The sequence below is a fragment of the Eptatretus burgeri genome, chromosome 6 (assembly GCF_056783735.1).
Source record: "Eptatretus burgeri isolate ZD-2024b chromosome 6, Ebu_testis_v1, whole genome shotgun sequence".
Taxonomy (NCBI): Eukaryota; Metazoa; Chordata; class Myxini; order Myxiniformes; family Myxinidae; genus Eptatretus; species Eptatretus burgeri.
The window spans coordinates 39137369-39144012 of record NC_140966.1 but is presented as its reverse complement, the minus strand read 5'-3'; the positions used below and the strand labels follow the sequence as shown (position 1 = coordinate 39144012).

General features: G+C 43.9%; 1 protein-coding gene across 4 annotated transcripts in view; it reads right to left on the bottom strand.

Moving 5' to 3' along the window:
- MYCBPAP (MYCBP associated protein) overlaps nt 1-6644 on the bottom strand; it is a 113093-nt gene that overhangs the window by 16584 nt on the left and 89865 nt on the right. The window lies entirely within an intron of this gene.

Below are 6644 nucleotides of genomic sequence, written 5' to 3'. Positions count from 1 at the left end.
TCTGAGGTGGTGCTTTCTGGCTATTTGGCCAGGAATATGGCCAGTTGCCTACTCTTTGCAAAAAAAAGGATATTTAAGGTCCACCAGCGATCAATGGTGGTAGGTGGATTACCAGCTTAACGTGCAACCATGGGACAGCACAATTGATGCAACAATGGCCCGGCTGGGAAGCACCAATCCGACAGGAATCGTACTCAAACTGTTAAAAGCAAAGTGCCCCATATATATATATATCTCTCTTTCTCTCTCTTTCTCTCTCTCTCTCTCTCTCTCTCTCTCTCTCTCTCTCTCTCTCTCTCTCTCTCTCTCTCTCTCTCTCTCTCTCTCTCTCTCTCTCTCTCTCTCTCTCTCTCTCTCTCTCTCTCTCTCTCTCTCTCTCTCTCTCTCTCTCTCTCTCTCTCTCTCTCTCTCTCTCTCTCTCTCTCTCTCTCTCTCTCTCTCTCTCTCTCTCTCTCTCTCTCTCTCTCTCTCTCTCTCTCTCTCTCTCTCTCTCTCTCTCTCTCTCTCTCTCTCTCTCTCTCTCTCTCTCTCTCTCTCTCTCTCTCTCTCTCTCTCTCTCTCTCTCTCTCTCTCTCTCTCTCTCTCTCTCTCTCTCTCTCTCTCTCTCTCTCTCTCTCTCTCTCTTTCTCTCTCTTTCTCTCTCTCTCTCTCTCTCTCTCTCTCTCTCTCTGTCTCTCTCTCTCTCTCTCTCTCTCTCTCTCTCTCTCTCTCTCTCTCTCTCTCTCTCTCTCTCTCTCTCTCTCTCTGTCTCTCTCTCTCTCTGTCTCTCTCTCTCTCTCTCTCTCTCTCTCTCTCTCTCTCTCTCTCTCTCTCTCTCTCTCTCTCTCTCTCTCTCTCTCTCTCTCTCTCTCTCTCTCTCTCTCTCTCTCTCTCTCTCTCTCTCTCTCTCTCTCTCTCTCTCTCTCTCTCTCACAGGCTATTTATTTATTTATTAAGTATTTGGTTGCTTGTTATGAAAAAAAATCTATCGATCAAATTTCTTTTTTTCCCCCCACTTTTAATCTGACTTGGAGATACAGATGAAAAGTGGAAAACTTATCTTCCTCGTTCTCTTTGTCTTCAAAGTAAAACCTTAAACTCTCAGGCTGTTGGCAGAGAGCCGCTTCAATGTTGCGATCATGTGGTTCATCCAAGCCAAGTGGCACTGACTGTGAGCAGCACTCTCATTTCAGGATGTGTCTTCTATCTCTGCTGCTATCAATATTGATGCTGCTTGGGAATTCGTCCACAAATTCCTGCTTTCTCTAATGTACAGCTTTATCCAATCTCATCTGTATGAATCATACCTAATCCAACAGTCTGGCAGCATGGTCTAGAAGTACGCAAACCCACCTCTAAAGGGGCTGTCACACCTTGACGTTTTAGCCAGCGTATGACAAGGTCTCAAAATGTATGTAAAACGCTGGCGTACGCTGAACTATTAATGTTTTTTTAAAGTTTTGGGCGTATAATAACGTGTTGGACGAATGCATAATGTATTAGTAACATACACAGAATGTTTTAATCACATATAGATAACTTATACCAACGAATGCTGAGCGTGTTGTCGGCGTTCACAACCTATGCCCAACGATAGTCTAACTCAGTGGTCGGGAACGTGTGGCTCGCGAGCCAGGTGTGGCTCTTTTGATGATTGCATCTGGCTCGCAGATAAAATTGGAGTTTGAAACTTTGAAAGCCCCATATTTCTCGCGGAAGCTTTACCTATAGTTTGAATGGTGTCGTGCTTCATTCACGTGTAGGGCTGAACTTGGCAGAAGGAGAGAAGAAAAAACGCCTCCGAATTGGCTGAAGCGGTTTTTGCTTCGTCCAGTCATGCGGCCGAGGCGACTAGTGATTTCGGTTCCTCCAATGACGTGCCACCGCCGAGACGCGTAGCGGAATTCATCTCGACCAATCACGCGCCACCGCTGAGGCGACAGCATCCCAGAGTCGGCCGGCCGCGCCGCACCTCTCGAGTATATAAGCCTGTGCGCAGGCCAGCCAGACTCACTATTTGCCAAGCCTCAGTTGGGTCAACATCTCCCTCTCTCTCATTTGCTAAAAGCTAACCTTTCGGCGAAGAAGATGGCGAAAAGAAAAAAAGATGAGTATCGTACATTTCAGGACGAATGGGCCGAAGAATTCGCCTTTGTGGAGAGAGCAGGTTCTGTGGTGTGTCTAATTTGCAATGACAAAATTGCATCGATGAAACGGTCGAATATAAAGCAGCACTTCAACACGCGCCATGCTACCTTTGCATCAAAATACCCTGCGGGAGACAGCGGAAAGAAAGCGTGCCAAGAGCTACTGAGCAGGGTGCAAGCCAGCCAGCAGAAACTCCGCGTATGGACCCGGCAAGGTGACTGTAATTCCGCTAGCTTTGCTGGATCTTTAGCAATAGTGAGGAATGGAAAACCATTCACAGATGGCGAGTATGCTAAAACGTTCATGCTGGATGTCGCCAATGAACTTTTTGATGATCTTCCGAACAAAGACAAGATAATCAAACGGATACAAGACATGCCTCTGTCGGCAAGAACTGTTCATGATCGTACCATCATGATGGCAAACCAAGTGGAGGAAACGCAAGTGAAGGACATAAATACAGCGCCGTTCTTTTCCCTGGCTTTGGATGAGTCAACAGACGTAAGCCATTTGTCGCAGTTCAGTGTGATTGCAAGATATGCTGCTGGTGATACACTGCGCGAAGAAAGTCTTGCTGTTCTGCCAATAAAAGGGTCCACAAGAGGTGAGTATTTATTCAAGTCTTTCATGGAGTTCGCTCAAGAAAAAAATCTACCTATGGATAAACTTATCTCAGTGTGTACTTATGGTGCTCCGTGTATGGTGGGGAAAAACAAAGGATTTGTGGCACTTCTCCGTGAACATGAAAATAGACCCATCCTAAGTTTCCATTGCATTCTACACCAGAAGGCACTTTGTGCTCAGATGTGTGATGGGCAGCTTGGCAAAGTGATGTCGCTGGTCATTCGTGTGATCAACTTTATTGTTGCCCGAGCCTTAAATGGTCGCCAGTTTAAAACAATGCTGGATGAAGTTGGAAATAACCATAACGGTCTGCTTTTGCACAGCAATGTGCGTTGGTTGTCAAGAGGGAAGGTGCTTAGCCGTTTTGCGGCTTGCCTGAACGAAATCCGGACTTTCCTTGAAATGAAAGGGATTGAGCATCCTGAGCTAGCCGAAACTGAGTGGCTCCTCAAGTTTTACTATCTCATGGATATGACTGAACATCTGAACGAGCTCAACGTGAAAATGCAAGGCATTGGAAATACAGTGTTATCCCTTCAACAAGCCGTGTTTGCTTTTGAAAACAAGCTGGAGCTCTTTATCATGGATCTTGAAACAGGTCGTTTACTACATTTTGAAAAACTGAGACAATTTAAAGATGCATGCACAGCAAGTGAGCCCACTCAAAACTTTGATCTCCACCAGTTAGCTGGCTTCACATCCAGTCTCCTACAGTCATTCAAAGCACGCTTTGGAGAATTTCGTGAGCACACTCGTCTTTTTAAGTTCATCACCCATCCAAACGAGTGTTCACTGAACACAGCCGACCTGAGTGACATTTCTGGTGTCTCCGTCAGAGATTTTGAAGCAGAAGTGGCTGACCTGAAGGCCTCAGACATGTGGGTGAATAAGTTCAAGTCACTGAATGAAGATTTGGAAATAATCGCACGACGAAAGTGGAGTTGGCGAGCAAGCACATGTGGACAGAAATGAAAAAACTTCAACCCGAAGACGAGCTGATTATCAAAACTTGGAACGCGCTTCCTGTCACATACCACACACTGCAGCGTGTGAGTATTGCTGTATTGACCTTATTTGGATCTACGTATGCATGTGAGCAGTCATTCTCACATCTTAAAAACATCAAGTCCAACCTACGATCACGTCTAACGGATGAAAGCCTCAACGGTTGCATGAAGCTTAACCTCACCAAGTACCAACCAGACTACAAAGCCATCAGCAAATCCATGCAGCACCAGAAGTCCCATTAATGGTGAGTATTATAACAACATTATTTAAAAGAATAAATTCAGAGGCTTATTATACTAACATTTAGTTGAATTCAGTCTTAAAATATATTATATGGCTCTCACTGAAATAGATTTCCAAATATTTTGCTTTCATGGCTCTCTGAGTCAAAAACGTTCCCGACCCCTGGTCTAACTTTTGCATAGCGCGTGGCAGCATATCGCCGACGATCACGTGGTGTTGGCTATTCATAGGCTGCGGCTCGACGATTTAAATCGTAACCGCACGGGACATCGAAGTGTGAAGCCGCTGTCACACCTTGACGTTTTAGCCAGCGTATGCCGACATGTGAAAAATTTGCCGAACCAAGCTGGCACACGTCGAATACGTTATGGGTAAGTTTTGTATACGTTAAGAGCACGCTGGCATATGTCGTAGTTTCCTGGCATACGTCGTCATACGCCGAGTACATCGAGAAATTTTCAGCATGTTGAAAATTTCTCGACGTACTCGACGTATGACACACGTTCCGCATACGCTGGCATAAGTTGTAGGCACGCTACACGATCGTTGACACACGTTACTCATAAGTCGAAACACGTCAAGGTAATGGTTAGCGTCAGTGTTCCAGACTCCCTGTTTTTTTTTTTTTTCTTCGGTATGACGGTGATGTTGACACTTCGATTTCTAGTGTGGTTATAATATAATATAATTAATAGGCTGCCGCTCAACGATTTAAATCATAACCGCACTAGAAATCGAAGTGTCAACATCACCGTCATACCGAAAAAAAAAAAAAAAACAGGGAGTCTGGAACACTGACGCTAACCATTACCTCGACGTGTTTCGACTTATGAGTAACGTACAAGTAACGTCTGTCGACGTGTGTCAACGATCGCGTAACGTGCCTACAACACGTTACTCATAGGTTAGAAATAAGTTTTGGGTACGATAAACATTACCTCGACGTGTTTCGACTTAAGAGTAACTTACAAGTAACGTGTGTCGACATGTGTCAACGATCGCGTAACGTGCCTACAACTTATGGCCAGTGTTATGCGGAACATGTGAGTTATACGCTGGCATACGTCGAAAAAATTCAAGTATGGAAAATTTGTCTAACACCTCGGCGTACTACGACGTATGCCAGCGTACAAAGACGTATGCCAGCGTACAAAGACGTATGCCAGCATACTACAAAAAAAAAAGCCAGCGTACTACGACGTATGCCAGCGTGCTCTTAACGTATACAAACTTACCCATAACGTATTCGACATGTGCCAGCGTTTTAGCCAAATTTTGCATACGTCAGGCATACGCTGGCTAAATCGTCAAGGTGTGACAGGGCCTTAAGCTGTCAAACCTAAGTTTGAATGTTGACCCAGCAATAAACTGTCATCCCAGTGTTTCACAGGCAGGGTGATTCATCAATGTGTATGCCCGCCCCTCTGATGAACGTTAAACGGGAATCCCGTCTGCCAGCATTAGTCTGTGGACATTAAAGATCCCACGGTGCACTTCACGAAGGGTAGGCGAGTGTTCGGCGGTTCCATGAAGACATTGCAAGTTCCTGCCCGAACCTACAGAGGGTGTTGCATCAGTGTCACAGCCGTGCCATCAGCTAATGACGCTACTCACAGCCATGTGCTGCATACGAAAGACGAAGAATGTACCTTGTCCACACCTCAGTTTCACCTATCAGCCCATCTATCTTGTAGATATTGATTGTCGAAAGAATTGCACACATCAAAGCAAAACATTATCAAACAAAAAAAACCAGCCAAGTTATTCCCATTTAAAGAGGAAAATAGTCCAGCCTCCTCGACATGTGGTTTTGCAAAAGGCTAAATTAATTTTACATTTCATGTCAGCACAAAAATTTACTGGAGTAAAAGTTAGTTGCATTAAAAGCAAAATAGTTAAGCCTTAAATATGTCTAAAAATAAAAACATTGATCAATTAATGACAAGGAAAACAATTAAGTACAATTGTGATTAACTCAGTTACCTCTGCCACCAAAGGTGAATGGAGGTTATGTTTTCACCCGTCTGTCTGTTTGTTTGTCTGTGAGCAGGATATCTCAAATAGTTGTAGACAGATTTGAACGAAATTTGGTGGAAAGGTTGGGTGTATGACAAGGACGAATTGATTAAATTTTGGTGAAGATCTGAATCTGTATACCCACTAGAAGGTTTTTTTTAATGATTCTTCACCATTGAGACACCGGGCTAAAAACTATATATAGCATCGACATCTCAAAAAGTTGTTGACGGATTCTGGCCGAAACTTGGTGGACAGGTTGAGTGTCTGATAAGGACAAATTGATTCGATTTTGGTGAAGATCGGGATCTGAATTTTTTTAATTTTTAAAAGTGATTCTTCACCATTGAGAAATGGAGCCAAAAACGACATAAAGCACGATATCTCAAAAGGATGTGGATGGATTATGACAATACTTGGTGGATGAGTTGGTTAGATGACAATAACAAGCCAATTTGATTGTGGTTAAGGTTCAGATGCAGATCTGGCCAATCAGTGGAATACAAAACGTAAACTGTTCAGCCTGGTGATATACGCTCAACCGAGTGCTGTTCTAGTTATTCTTGTGTACATTAAGCCTTCAAACAACTCCATATGCACTTGAATTGTTTATGGAAGTAAATTTG